This window comes from Schistocerca serialis, chromosome 2 (assembly GCF_023864345.2).
Source record: "Schistocerca serialis cubense isolate TAMUIC-IGC-003099 chromosome 2, iqSchSeri2.2, whole genome shotgun sequence".
Classification (NCBI taxonomy): domain Eukaryota; kingdom Metazoa; phylum Arthropoda; class Insecta; order Orthoptera; family Acrididae; genus Schistocerca; species Schistocerca serialis.
The window spans coordinates 213980222-213995487 of NC_064639.1; the positions used below are offsets into that span (position 1 = coordinate 213980222).

Sequence of the window (15266 nt, forward strand, 5' to 3'; positions counted from 1 at the left end):
CTATCACAGCACAGGCCTGCATTGATGTTTTAAGCACCTTCTTGCTTCCCACTGTTAAAGAGCAATTCGGGGATGGCGATTGCATCTTTCAACACTATCGAGCACCTGTTCATAATGCACAGTCTGTGGCGGAGTGGTTACACGACAATAACATTAGTGTAATGGGCTGGCCTGCACGGAGTCCTGACCTGAATCTAATAGAACACTTTTGGGATGTTTTGGAACGCCGACTTCGTGCCAGGCCTCACCGATCGACATCGATACCTATCCTCAGTGCAGCACTCCGTGAAGAATGGGCTGCCATTTCCCAAGAAACCTCCCAGCACCTGACTGAACGTATGCCTGCGTAAGTGGAAGCTGTGATCAAGGCTAAGCCTGGGCCAACACCATACTGAATCCCAGCGTTACCGGTGGAGGGCGCCACGAACTTGTAAGTCATTTTCAGCCAGGTGTCCGGATACTTTTGATGACATAGTGTATTTCATGGTATTCCTTGAGGATCACGATTACTCTGCAAGGCCGCATTACTGTCAAGGATTATGTGACATTTTTGTCAGATCAGGTCCATCCCATGGTACAATGGTTGTTCTCCAGCGGCGGTGCTGTTTTCCAATAATATAGGGTCGCTGTTCACGTAGATTGCTTCGTCCAGGACTGGTTTTGTGAGCAAGAGAATGAAACATCTCAATTCCCCTGGCTTTGCAGTCTACCTGAACTTGCCATTATTTTACGATACAGGGAGAATGGTACCAGGTTCCCTTGAAAACCATGCAGGACCTGTATTTATCCATTCCGAGACGACTGGAAGACGTTTTGAGTGCCACACCATATTACGTATGGTAATGTGTCGTGTTTTCGTTGTTTACATGTTTCTGTCCACCCCCTGTAGAACCTACCAGATGACTCACATTAGGTACTACTAGAGTCACTAAATTCTTAACTACTGACTGTCAAGTACTTTATTTACACGGTACAACATTGCACTGCCATTCAGAGACCTAATTGTGTGACATATGTGTCCTGTTTTAGGAGAACAATATGTATTTCAAGTAAAGTGTTATTGTTAATCTCTTGTTTTGTTTATTCTTTGGCGTATATAATTTGTATTCCAGTTCTATACCGTGACTAGTTCTGGTCATACTTTGGCACGACGTCTCTGTGTTGTGTGTTAGAGACTTTGTTTGGTCAGTCTGTAAGCACCCATATAGTAAGTATGTTTCGCCACTGAAGTTTACATTCTCATATTTGGGTTGCGAAGTAAAGATATACAGTGCTGCATATTGGACATTCGATAAAGATTCGCAGATTCGATATTTTATCTACGAGGTTTGGAACTTAAATGGTGGCAACTATTTATTCACAACCGATACAGAAGAATTACATGTTTGCACCTGTTACCGTCCTTCAAAGTAGTTGCCAGCGTTGTACTGAACCCGCTGCCAGCGATGTGGAAGGCGTAGTATACCGTTAGCAAAGCCTGTTCTGTTGATGGTGCGAATGGAGCGGTCTAAAGTCATGGTGATTCTCGTGTACGACTGTGATGGTATTATCCTAACGCATTACGTTCCTCCACTGCAGACCGTCAATGCACAATATTACTATTCGCTTTTGGAGCATCACCTTCGACCAGCTTTGCGAAAGAAGCGGCGACACTTTCTGAGCAACCCACACATCATTTTGCACGGCAATGCGCGGACGCATACAGTGCAAGCTGTGGCTCCTTTGTTCGGTCGATGGGTGTGGATAGTACTGTACCATCCACCATACTCCCCGGACTTAAGTCCTTGTGACTTTGATTTGATTCCGAAGATGAAGGAACCACTTCGTAACATTCGCTTCAGAACTGTTCCAGAGATTCTACAGGCAGCTCCATTTGCACCATCGACAGAACAGACTCTGCTAACGGTATACTACGCTTTCCACTTCGCTGGCAACGGATTCTACACAGTGCTGGTGACTTCTTTGAAGGACAGTAACAGGTGCAAACATGTAACTCTTTTGTATCGGTTGTGAATAAATAGTTGCCATTTTTTACGTTCCAATCCTCGTATTTTCTTATTTTTGTTTATTGCTCAGTTTTGACTTATGAATATCAGAAAAGAATCTATTGGTGCTTTGGGACATTTTTGTGCAGTTTCTTCCCTAGCTTTTTAGTATTCCATAGAAGTCTCTTAATTATTATTATTCAAGTATGGACCCAGTAGGACCATGCAAATTACAATCCATCAATGCCAAGTTTGATGGTTGGCCTTTCTTTGTATCCAAATTTGTTTCATCATTTCTGAATGAAGTCTATTTCTTTCATCAGACCACGGTGTTCCAGACCGTTTTCTAATTTCCCTCTGACCAACTTTCCAATCAAATATCTTTTGTCTGAATGTTTTCCTATCTGAAAGGTCTGCCTGAGTTATACCGGCTGCTTTAATATCCTCCTTAATCGCAGCAATCCATATCATTGGCTCCGCTTTGGCCTTACTTCTATTTTCGTAGAATTCTACTATTTGTTTTGTCAACCTAGTTTGTGCTTTTCTTTTAATGTGCCCGTAAAATTTAAATCTTCATTTTCTCATGTCACGATGTACCGGGTGATCAAAAAGTCAGTATAAATTTGAAAACTGAATAAATCACGGAATAATGTAGATAGAGAAGTAGAAATTGACTCACATGCTTGGAATGACATGGGGTTTTATTAGAACCAAAAAAATACAAAAGTTCCAAAAATGTCCGTAGATGGCACTTCATCTGATCAGAATAGCAATAATTAGCATAACAAAGTAAGACAAAGCAAAGATGATGTTCTTTACAGGAAATGCTCAATATGTCCACCATCATTCCTCAACAATAGCAGCAGTCGAGGAATAATGTTGTGAATAGCACTGTAAAGCATGTCCAGAGTTATGGTGAGGCATTGGCGTCGGATGTTGTCTTTCAGCATTCCTAAAGATGCCGGTGGATCACGATACACTTGCGACTTCAGGTAACCCCAAAGCCAATAATCGCACGGACTGAGGTCTGGGGACCCGGGATGCCACGCATGACGAAAGCGGCGGCTGAGCACACGATCATCACCAAACGACGCGCGCAAGAGATCTTTCACGCGTCTAGCAATATGGGGTGGAACGCCATCCTGCATAAACATCGTACGTTCCAGTAGGTGTTTATCAGCCAGGCTGGGGATGATGCAATTCTGTAACATATCGGCGTACCTCTCACCCGTCACGGTAGCAGTTTTGCTGTCCAGCGCCATCTGTCGGACATTTTGTGAACTTCGTTTTTTTTTTGGTTCGAATAAAACCCCATGTCATTCCAAGCATGTGTGTCAATTTTTACCTCTCTATCTACATTATTCCGTGATTTATTAAGTTTTCAAATTTATACTGACTTTTTGATCACCCGTTATATCTGTGTATTCTTTTACTTCCTTATCACTTCTTAGCCTGTAAGATTCTCCATCAGTAACTTTAGGGCCTACTATTTTCCTAATAATATTTCTTTCTTAGTTTTGAATTTCTTCAATATCCCTCTTCCTATTTAAAATTAAATTTTCTGCTCCATAAAGACATTCAGGTTTGATTACAGTGTTGTACTGTGTAAGTTTACTGAATTTAGGAAGTGATTTTTTATTATAAATATTTTGTGTTAATCTGAATGCAGTTGCCATCTTTTGACAGCGAACTTTATTTGCAGCTTTTTCCAGACCGTTTTCTTGTATGATTTCCCCCAAGTATTTAAACTGAGATACTCTTTTTATTTTTCCATATTTCGTGTTCAAAAACTTTGGTGCCTGTTTGTTGCATGCCATGTATTTCGTTTTTTCGAATGATATTTGTGGTCCCACCTTTTCCGAGACTTCTTTAAGAATTTCAATGTTTTTTTGAGCTGTGGTAACATCCTTAGTTAAAAGTGCCAGATCATCTGCACCCCAAATGCGAGCCATTCTACTCCAATATCACTTGTACCTAACCTGTTTGACTGGTCTATATTTTGAATCGACTTTGCTCTTAAATCTAATGATATTTTACCTCTTTGTGTTAGTACTAATAAGTTACAGTTGTAGCCTACAGCTTTCTTTATTACACTACCAGAAGATATTTGCACTTTCATTCTGTTAATTTCTATCCAGATAAATGAGTAATGTCTTTGAAACTTGCATTAGGAGTATGTGGTTTAAATAAAAAGACGAAAGTATTTTGTACATTACGTTTAATATGACAAATGCAAAACTATTACAACTACAACGTGAGTAATAAAATAATGAATAAATTCTTAACAATGCATGTAAAAGTTATTTACAATAAAAGGTACTCGTAAAATACTTGATACAGTATGTTTGGTATAGTAATACCACGTGAGACAGGAAAACTGTCCCTTATCAATACTCTACTTCCCGCAGTTCGAGACGAAATACGGAAATCCTCCTTGGCGATTACTGCTACAACAGAGGGGGAGAGTGGCGGGAGCGCAAAGGGTAGACTTTGTTATCTCAATCACCGGTGCCTGCGAATGCAGAATCAATAAATAAATAGTGGACAGAGGATAGTGAAAAGACGAGGGAGCTTACATCCTTGCTTTCCTGGCTCTATACAGGAAGAGTATGGGTAGTAAAGACAAAGAGGTGTGTTAGTTCCACTTGAAGAGTTACGGTTATTTGATGTTATGGGGCTGGCCGTATTCCTGAATTATAAGTTGTCTTCTTGAACTGCAGTACGTGCTCAAATTTGTTTCATTTTATTTCACAAAGAAACCGAGTGATAGTGAGGGATTAAGGAACCGTGTGGATTCAACTAGTGCCAGCAGCGGGCGATCTGGGGTAGACGACCGGAGTGAAACCAAAACAAGTGGAGTCGCCGGGCGTAGCGGAACAATACACGACCGCGGGCGCGGTGCGTGACATAACGCGCGGCCACTTTCTTCTGTGGCTTTCCTGGCGCTCCAGGCAGACCGCGACTCTAGAAGGCTGTGGGCTGGTCCGCCCACCCCCCACGTGGTGGTCAGCGATGTAGCCGCTAGAAAGCGGACACACTTTCCGCTCACGAGCTGCCTATAGCGAACAGGTATCACGCGAATTGATGCTGGTACTTTGGTGCAGTGGACTGGTTGTTAGCTACCGTTAGTGGTGACTGTAGCCGCGGGTGCTACGCTTGCCCCGAAGAAGACGACAAGTGCCTTCGCAGAAACATTTAATGCCCCAGAAGAACTGCATAGAGTCTATAGACTGGGATGCTCCCTTAGGGAAACGCAGTCACCGTCTTGTCCTTCTTATTAGATATATATTTCAGCTTCATGTCACACTAGTCGTATCATCACCTGGTGCAATTCATTACCAACTCACCATATGATCCGTGACGAAAGAAAGAGAGGCGGAAAACATACCTAACTTTTATCCATTCCGGATGTAGAAACTGCAGCTGTGATGAATAAATCAATGATTTCTGATAGCCATTATTAATCACAGTCGCAGTATTCCACATTCATCATGGATAAACGTTTTATTTCGCTACCTAACTAGGCCAGAGGAACAGTGAAAACTTACAGGAAGTGTAAACTGACGGCAATGAGAACAGTTCTCGTAATTAAATTCAATAAGCTATGTATCTTAGATAACGTTCCTCATTATGTTAGAGTTGTATTAGAGACCACAGTGAATCAATACAAGCAACCAGAAATGCAAATATGAAACCACATAGGTAAATGAAACTAAGTCCCACGACAAACAAAGAGCCTTACTCAACAAAGAATTTTGTGGCCTGAACCTAGATTTAAGGACTTGACAACTTTGAAAATTCTTAGCATAGTTCGGCAATCTATGCATAACGAAAAGCTAAAAATTTCACCCATTCGAAACATAAAGCTCTCACTACTGATCTGTTTGAAAAAAATCCACTAGATTTCAGCCAGTTTTTCCTGCTCAACAACATACATTACTTGACAGCGTGGTTAATACAATAACCATTAATTTCCACAATAGGGAAGTAAGTTGCTAATTAAAGGGCGAGAACAACATCTAAAGGTGACTGGTTGCAGTCGTCACTGAAAATCTTCGGAAACAGGTCATTTAATGACGACTTGGCAGTGAATCGAAACAGGGAATTATACAGCCTTTGTGACCTACACCTGAAATATATAGAGAAATTATTTCTCTGAGGCTACTCACACGCAGATACGTTATTAGGCAATATTTTCACGGTCACGTGAAAAGCTTTCATCTACCTTAGTTTATAAAGCTATCATCTGAAGGTACTTCGCACTGCTTTTGCAATTTGGTTGTGAAGGAGAGATGTTGTAAATGGCAATCTGCGGTTAGTAACACCAACAACCCTACGGAAGCCACTGCATCGAAATAGACTTTTTTTGGATGGGTCTTTTCTATTGTGAGACGAAATTCCATTTCGCAGTACTTGCAGCGTACTGTTTTCCAAATGGGATATTTTAACAAACAGTGTTTTTTATTTTCGAGTGAGACGTCAGTCTTTGCATTTCACACGGAACAGCTCTCCGGTGATATGAAGAATGTGCCATCCAAATTTACTATAGTCTAATTAAAATTAATTGTTAATCTACGCTTTACATCACGGACCTGAGAACTCAAGGTCGCGCACAAACTACCTTCTGTTGCCTACGCGCTACTACAAAATATTAGTTTATGCGTAGGGTTCGAGAAGTGCACAACGGTTGACACGCACTACATCCACGACTTGTTTCGATGTCCCCAAGCACCGATGTGAACCGTGAGTTTTGAAGGTGCAGGGAATTACTATGACTAAGCCTTAAGCGAATTCGAGCTGAAATGCTTCGTGACAACGCTACAGCGGCACTTGGCGGACGTAAATTAACAAATTTTAATTAGACTATAATACGGAGCTTCGGATGGGTGTCCAGTGATAATTCCCGTTGAAATTACATATTAGCCTATAATACGGTGTGCAACAGGCTAATTACGTTTAATTGCCCAATTTCGAAGAACGATATAAAGAATATACCAATTTTGCGCAATGTAGCTGGCCACTAGAGTGTTAAGACTGTGTTAACAAGTAACCTGACAGGTTGGAATCCACATCGGTTTCTTAAAGTGTTGGTATTTGACGCTGTCATGGTTGGCCAGGGTATTTGGAGGATTTAAAGCTAAATTACAGAGGAGGGACTAGGTCGGGATGAGAATCAGGGAGGCTCTCTATACAAAGTAGCGCTGCTTTTCCCAGCTGACGTTCGCCGCTGTAGCCAGACGTTCTACTGACAGGATCCCTGGGCACCTTGAGAACGGAGCTCCAAACTGCGACCGCTGCCAGTCTGGAACAAATAAAAAGGAAAAAGTAAGCCAAATTTCTAAATTTTTGTCGTTTGAGTATTGAGCTGTCAAATTATTGAAACGCAAGGTGGTAAGATTTAGAAAAGTTTTGGCGCCGATGGTTACACAGGTTGAACCATTAATCTCGGTATCCGTATGCATAAAAAACCGGACAAATGCCAGTCGGACTCGCACTCGGAGGGTTCTGTATAAGCTTAATTACGTATATAGATAATAGTAATAATAATGATAGTATTAATAATTATCGAGGCTCACTCAGTGGTCTGGTGCAGATCTTTCTACTGGACGCTAGTTGTGTGTCCATAAAAATGTTCAAATGTGCGTGAAATCTTAAGGGACTTAACTGCGAAGGTCATCAGTTCCTAAGCTTACACACTACTTAACCTAATTTATCCTAAGGACAAACACACACCCATGCCCGAAGGAGGACTCGAACCTCTGCTGGGACCAGCCGCACAGTCCATGACTGCAGCGCCTTAGATGTGTGTCCCTACCTTATTCCAGTTATCCAACCGGGTAAAGGGGCCCTACAATTCGACGTGGAATCCGAAACCAGGTGTTGTTTCTGGCGACTCATCGAATAGTTGAGAGGTGAAGGCTAGGTTAAAATGAACACTGGAAAATCCCGCGTCCTTATAGTTTTCAGGCAGATCCATCACCGCTAGACCACCAGGCTCGACACGTATGTAGGTAGTTCATCCATAGGTTCTGATGAGTGAGTTTGCGAGTATCAAAATAATATGTGACAGTCATTGCCGTATTTATTGACTTGACGTAGAAGCTTAAATTATTTACACCACTGTAAACCTGGTTCTAATGGCTCTGAGCACTATGGGACTTAACATCTATGGTCATCAGTCCCCTAGAACTTGGAACTACTTAAACCTAACTAACCTAAGGACATCACACAACACCCAGCCATCACGAGGCAGAGAAAATCCCTGACCCCGCCGGGAATCGAACCCGGGAACCCGGGCGTGGGAAGCGAGAACGCTACCGCACGACCACGAGATGCGGGCAGTAAACCTTGGTATTTGACATAAATTGCAGCTCGATAACTCTAACCATTACTGAGAAAAATGTGTATTCAGATACGACAATATCTTTTGATTGCATTGATTTATAAATTTAAATTTTGTACATCGCCAAAGAACAGCAGACGTTAATACTTGGCACAAATTTAAAAACGATGCCTGTAGCCGTTCCTGAGAAAAAGGAGTCTTAACAGTCGGAGAGACAGACAGACATACAGACAATAAAGTGATCCTATAATAATTCAGTTTTTATCGACTGAGGTACAGAAACCTAAAAATGGGCCGGCCGGGGTGGCCTAGCGGTTCTAGGCGCTTCAGTCTGGAACCGCGCGACCACTACGGTCGCAGGCTCGAATCCTGCCCCTGGCATGGATGTCTGTCATGTCCTTAGGTTAGTTAGGTATAAGTAGTTCTAAGTTCTAGGGGACTGATGACCTCAGCAGTTAAGTCCCATAGTGCTCAGAGCCATTTGAACCTAAAAATGGATGTACGTGCGCTTTTCCAGCATTGCTCTGCAACGGGTGGAACAATTTCAGCCAAACATTGTAGACAGCTGACTTAACACGAAAGACAATTAATTTTACATATATCTGTGCCGACGCTCGAATTAAGAGGTACGTGGCATGTAATCTATAACTCTGCAACGCTTTTAGTATCTTCAGGCAAATCAGTCGTCAGACTGGTTTGATGCGGCCCACCACAATTGCCGCTCCTTTGTCAACCTCTTCATCTTATAGTAGCAATTATTCCCAGCATGCTCGATTATTTGTTGGATGCATTCCAATCTCTGTCTCCACGCACCTCTTTGCCCTCTACGGCTCCCTGATGTCATAACACACGTCCTATCGTCATATCCTTTCTTCCAATAAATGTTTTCCAGGTATACCTTTCTCGTCAGTTCTACAGAGAACCTCCTGGTTTCTTATCAGTCGACTTAATTTTCAGCAACCTTCTGTAACACCACAATTCAAACGCTTCAGTTCTCTTCTGCAACTGCGTTTACATTTACATCTACATATCGAGGGAGATGACACAGTAGTTACCAGAATCGTCTCACGTTCGTGAGGACGACGGTTCAGATCCCCGTCCGGGCATCCACATTTAGCTTTCCCATGATTTCCCGAAATCGCTCGAAGCAAATGCCGGTATGGTTCCTTTGGAAAGAACATAGCGAATTTCCTTCGCCGTCCTGTCGTAATCCGATTTTGTGCTCCGTCTCCAATGATCTCACAGTCGACATGACGTCAAACTCTGATCTTCTTTCCTCCCATCTACGTATATACTCTACAAGCCGCCTGATGATGTGTGGCGAAGGATGTTTTGCTCTCCACTGTCACTTCCCCGATTCCCTGTTCCAGAGTCGAATAGTTCGCGGAAAGAACGATTTTTGGAAAGCCGCTATCTGAACCCGAATCTCTTTAATTTTACCTTCATGGTCTTTTCGTGAGGTATACGTAAGAGGAAGCAATTCTTCTAGGAATGTACGCTCTTGGAATTTTCGGAGTATACTATAGCATGACGCCCAACGCCTCCGTTGTAGCGCCTGCCACTGGAGTTGGATGAGGATTTCCGTGTTGCTTCCGTGGGGCAAAAATTGTACAGGCAAGCAGTGACTTGACTTCAAGTGGATATTAGTTGCTGTAGGTATGCAGAGATAAAGAGACTTACACAGAATAAACTAGTGTGCAGAGCTGCATGACACTAGATTACAGACTAATGAACAGAACAGTAACATAGTTGATTCTTATCCATGACCGTCAAGTGTCGTTTTCTTTTGTGTACCTAAGGTATGACAACAAACACGTGGAAACAGATACTGGCGCGTAGAACGGCGGGAGTAACAGGTCCACTATTGATATCAGACCTTCGTATTATCATAAACAATGGCTTGAGCTCTGACACCAAGTGAACGATGTACAGCTAGGCTTCAGTTCAAGACTCGGCCGCACTATCTGCTAGTGGCGAACGAAACCCCATTCCAAGCTCTACACTCCTCTCCTCTCCCCACCCCTCTCCATCCGCTCAGCGGTCTTCGAACCAGCGACCACTGCGACGGCTGGAACTCATTACAGCACGTTAGTTAAATGCGAATCACCAGGACTAACTACACCATTCGACTGCGACTTGCGAATTTATATCGTAAGCTTAGCGGAAAATTTCGTAATTTAAGGCAGGACAACTTGGTTCCAGCAGCATTAAGGTTTCTCACATGCTGGCTGTGAATTCGTGGTAACGAAACTTTATATAGGCTAGTATCAGGAATGTTGCCACTACGCAGTCCAGTCACATTAATGTGACCAACACCTATGTTCGACGTCAACATGCAGTAACCACTCATAGACGACAGGTGGCAGCACTGCGACTTGAGGGTATAAAGGGTGTTACAAAAAGGTACGGCCAAAGTTTCAGGAAACATTCCTCACACACAAAGAAAGAAAATATGTTATGTGGACATGTGTCCGGAAACGCTTACTTTCCATGTTAGAGCTCATTTTATTACTTCTCTTCAAATCACATTAATCATAGAATGGAAACACACAGCAACAGAACGTATCAGCGTGACTTCAACCACTTTGTTATAGGAAATGTTCAAAATGTTCTCCGTTAGCGAGGATACATGCATCCACCCTCCGTCGCATGGAATCCCTGATGCGCTGATGCAGCCCTGGAGAATGGCGTATTGTATCACAGCCGTCCACAATACGAGCACGAAGAGTCTCTACATTTAGTACCGGGGTTGCGTAGACAAGAGCTTTCAAATGCCCCCATAAATGAAAGTCAAGAGGGTTGAGGTTAGGAGAGCGTGGAGGCCATGAAATTGGTCCGCCTCTACCAATCCATCGGTCATCGAATCTGTTGTTGAGAAGCGTACGAACACTTCGACTGAAATGTGCAGGCGCTCCATCGTGCATGAACCACATGTTGTGTCTTACTTGTAAAGGCACATGTTCTAGCAGCACAGGTAGAGTATCCCGTACGAAATCATGGCGGTGAATCGAGGAGGTACAGCACATACTGACGAAACTAAAATGAGCTCTAACATGGATATTAAGCGTTTCCGGACACATGTCCACATAACATCTTTTCTTTATTTGTGTATGAGGAATGTTACCTGAAAGTTTGGCCGTACCTTTTTGTAACACCCTGTATACAGCGTGTCGGTGGGACACGGAAGACAGTGCCGTCCTTGTAATGTGGTAACTGTGCGATGTATCTGACGTCCAAAAGCATATGATCATTGGCTTTCGAGCGAAGGGAGAAAACATTTCCGACACGGCTAAGTCTGTAAATTGTTCGCTTGCTGCTGTGATTAAAGTACTCGTATACTGTGTGTGGCAAAACGGCGCTATCCAAAAACAGCGCCGAGTTAACTGTGATGCACCACGGGCCATAGGTGACAGGGGTGAACGACGGCTGCGGTGATGGGTACGGGTGAACAGACGTGCAAATGTTGAAATACTAACCGTCAAGATGAACCAAGGGGCTACCTACAGTGGCTCCTCAAGGACCGTTTATCGAACGTTGCTGCGTATGGGCCTCTGCAGCAGACGCTTGGTTCATGCACGCATGCTGACTGCTGTTCATAAGCGACGAAGGCTGGAATTTGCATGCCAATACCGCAACTGAACGTCCACTGAGTGGTAATAGGTAGCCTTTAAGATGAATCACGTTTTATGCTTCATCGGACCGATGGTTGTTTGCGTGTAGAGCGTGAAACGTCTGAAGGCAAACACCCTGCAACCTGGAGTGAGTGTTGCAGGCATTCCCGGGGTGACCTCGTCGTTTTGGAAGACACAATGTATCAGCAAAGAACGCAACTATCCTTGGAAACCATGTCCACCCCTACACGCAGTTTCCTTTCCCTCGGCACCGGTATCTATCAGCAGGACAATGTAACGTGCCACGGAGCTCACAGTACCTGTGGTTCGAGGAGCACCAGCATGAGTTTACCGTACACCACTGGCCACGACACTTCCCGGATTAATACCCAATCGAGAATCTGTGTGGCTACCTCGATCAAGCTGTTCGCGCCATGGATCCTCAGCCGAGAAACACAGCGCAGATTTCTACGGCATTAGAGTCGACGTGGCCCCATATCCCTGTAGGTATCTTCCAGAATTCATTGACTTGTTCCTGACCCTCTTGCGCTGCAAAAGGTGGTTATCTAGGCTTGTGACAGGTGGCACCCCTGACCACGAAACTTCCCGGATCAGTGCCCAATCGAGACACTGTGTGGCTGCCTCGATCAGGCTGTTCGCACCATGGATCCTCAGGCGAGAAACATAGCGTAGATTTTCGCAGCCCTGGAGTCGACGGGGCCCCATATCCCAGAAGATACCTTCAAGAAGGAATTCATTGACCTCCTTCCTACAGCTCCCGCTCTTCAAAAGGTGATTATTCAGGTTTTTGACAGGTGGTCACATTAATGTCACTAGACTATATATAACATGGAGATCTGTCACGAAGGCGGGCAGCATAGCGTTGCCAAGGAAATGTTGCTAGGCGTAGGACTGGTTCTCGAAGAGAGACAGTTGTGAGCCGGCCGCAGTCGCCGTGCGGTTCTAGGAGCTTCAGTCTGGAATCGTGCGACCGCTACGGTCGCAGGTTCGAATCCGGCCTCGGGCATGGATGTGTGTGATGTCCTTAGGTTAGTTAGATTTAAGTAGTTCTAAGTTCTTGGGGACTGATGACCCAAGATGTTAAGTCCCATAGTACTCAGAGCCAGAGCCAGACAGTTGTGAATTGTTGCGGCGCTTCCCAGACTGCAGCAAGGAGTTGGTCACAAAAACAGCGCAAGGGCACATATTCTCCACATAAAACGTACTTTTGACTGCAAGTGAACGTTCTCTCTGCTCGTGACTAGTCTCTAGTGATTTGTGCAGTGCGTACCTGAATCGGTCCAGAAACAGCTGATGCGACTGGCGTAGTGACTAAGACTTTACGGAACAGTTCTCTCCGGCGACCTTGTATCGAGGTCACATTGGTCGAACTGTTGCGCAGCTCTGAATCATTCACGAGGAATGCTTTACATTTTAGCCCCCTGTCACCTTCGCCAAGGCCGTCCGTTCTTTACACATTTCGTTTTTTGTAGCTTTCACCGTTTTCACGGAAAACATCCGTAGCTGTAAGTGACCTCACAGAGAAGTAGGTAATCACTATAATGGTCGGATCTCAAATATAAAAATGGTTTGTAAGGAGGTGCGACATAATATTACCAGCGTGTTTCTAGTTTGTTGCTTTTCTGATACCTTTAAAAGACTTGTACGACCCACAGTGTCCTTCTTCATGTAAATTATTATTTACATCACATGTTTGTCAAAAAATTTCTGTTCTAGCGAAACTTTCACTTGAACGACGCTCATCTTGCCGTCCTCCGTTTCTTATTGTATCGCGTATCAACATCTGCATGTCTGTAGTTTGCATTTGCAGTACCATAGCACTTCATTACTGTCGCTTCAGTAACCTATTTCTGTTCCTTCAACTACGATCCGCAACCTCACAGGATTTCGCATTCAAGAAAGTAACGTACCAAGTAAAAAAATTCACAAGCAAATTTGTTACCAGAGCAGGCAGTTGATTTTCTGCACACTTTATCCCATTAACTGTAAACCAAGGGTATTATAAAGCACCTACACTTTTTTGTTGCCGGTTTCTTGCCGCCTATACTGCTCAGAATTTTTGTGTCATTAACAAAACCATCGGAACTGCTTTTAGTAACAGCCTCCGATCCACCGAAGCATTTTTCATCGATTTCCTCTGTAAACCAACAAACTGAGATTAGGTGTTTAACATAGGCCTATCTGTATATTATTTCTTACACTCTTATATTGATTTTATTCCTGTACAGAGTCCGACTGCCCATTTCATGGTCCAATAGCCCTATTATCCACAGCCGTCAGTACCTTAGATGGTATGTTGACGTAGCTTATAGACCGGAAAGAACATTCGTCAACATAATTAAGGAATCAGACGAGATGACATTCACCCTGTAAAACATTGTATCGTCACAGAACCGGCATTTACGACGGACTTGCAGAATTATCCTACTGCCGCGAACATACACCCGGCGTACGAATGACGAAGACAAAATACGAGAAGTAAGAGTTTGTACGGAAGCAGATACACAGTGCTTCTTGATTGACTACTTAACAGATGGGAGGAATGTTTATCACGACCGAAATACCTCAGAAACAAGTGACACGACAACAAATGAGTCTGAAGTTTGAAGAAGGGAACAAGCGCCAAAAAACTGATTTTTTTCCACCGAACTTGTGTTAGCATACAGATGCGCATTGTGAGCTATAGAAAGGGAATGAAAACGATTTATGTGCCGCCTTAATAGGACTTAGAAATATTCGTTGGTTTGACGAAGGGAACATACTCGTATCCCAATTTCGAGTGCGTCCACCCTTAACTGTTTGGTCACTCTAATATCTGATGTTGGTATCTGCTGCTCAGTTGCTTGAAACATTGTGTTTCCAGCACACAAGGATATTGTTTTGTGTTTCATGCCTGACGTCTGAGTCTAGATATTCTTCACTAAAAGTAAATGAACGATAGCTATAGATACAGTAACTATTCTAGCTGTTTTAAAAGCGTCTTAGTTCGGCGCTTCTAATATGATGCTGTGTCTTTTTGTCGTGGGCCTACACATAAGTTGTGTGGTGAACTTATTGCTAAAGCGTCTTTATCCGCCTATGGAAGTGATATTGACTCCACAACAGTAAAAAATAAGAAAGACATATACACACATAAAAAAAGCTTTGCCTCACCTCGTAACAACCTGTACAGAAAATTGGAATAGGAATCAACATAAGCATCATTTCCACCCTTTTTGTTGCTCATGAAAACCACACATTTCATCTTGTCCCACCATACAGCGAGACCTACAGAGGTGGTGGTCCAGATTGCTGTACTGACCGATA

General features: G+C 43.4%; 1 protein-coding gene across 2 annotated transcripts in view; it reads right to left on the reverse strand.

Annotated features, from left to right (window-relative positions):
- Window positions 1-4186: 4186 nt before the first annotated feature.
- Window positions 4187-15266, reverse strand: part of LOC126456952 (E1A-binding protein p400-like) — a 189522-nt gene continuing 178442 nt past the window's right edge. For both annotated transcript variants that reach the window (XM_050092889.1, XM_050092888.1), the window contains exon 7: window positions 4187-7287. The gene's annotated coding sequence lies outside the window, so the exon portion shown is untranslated. The remainder of the gene's footprint in view (window positions 7288-15266) is intronic.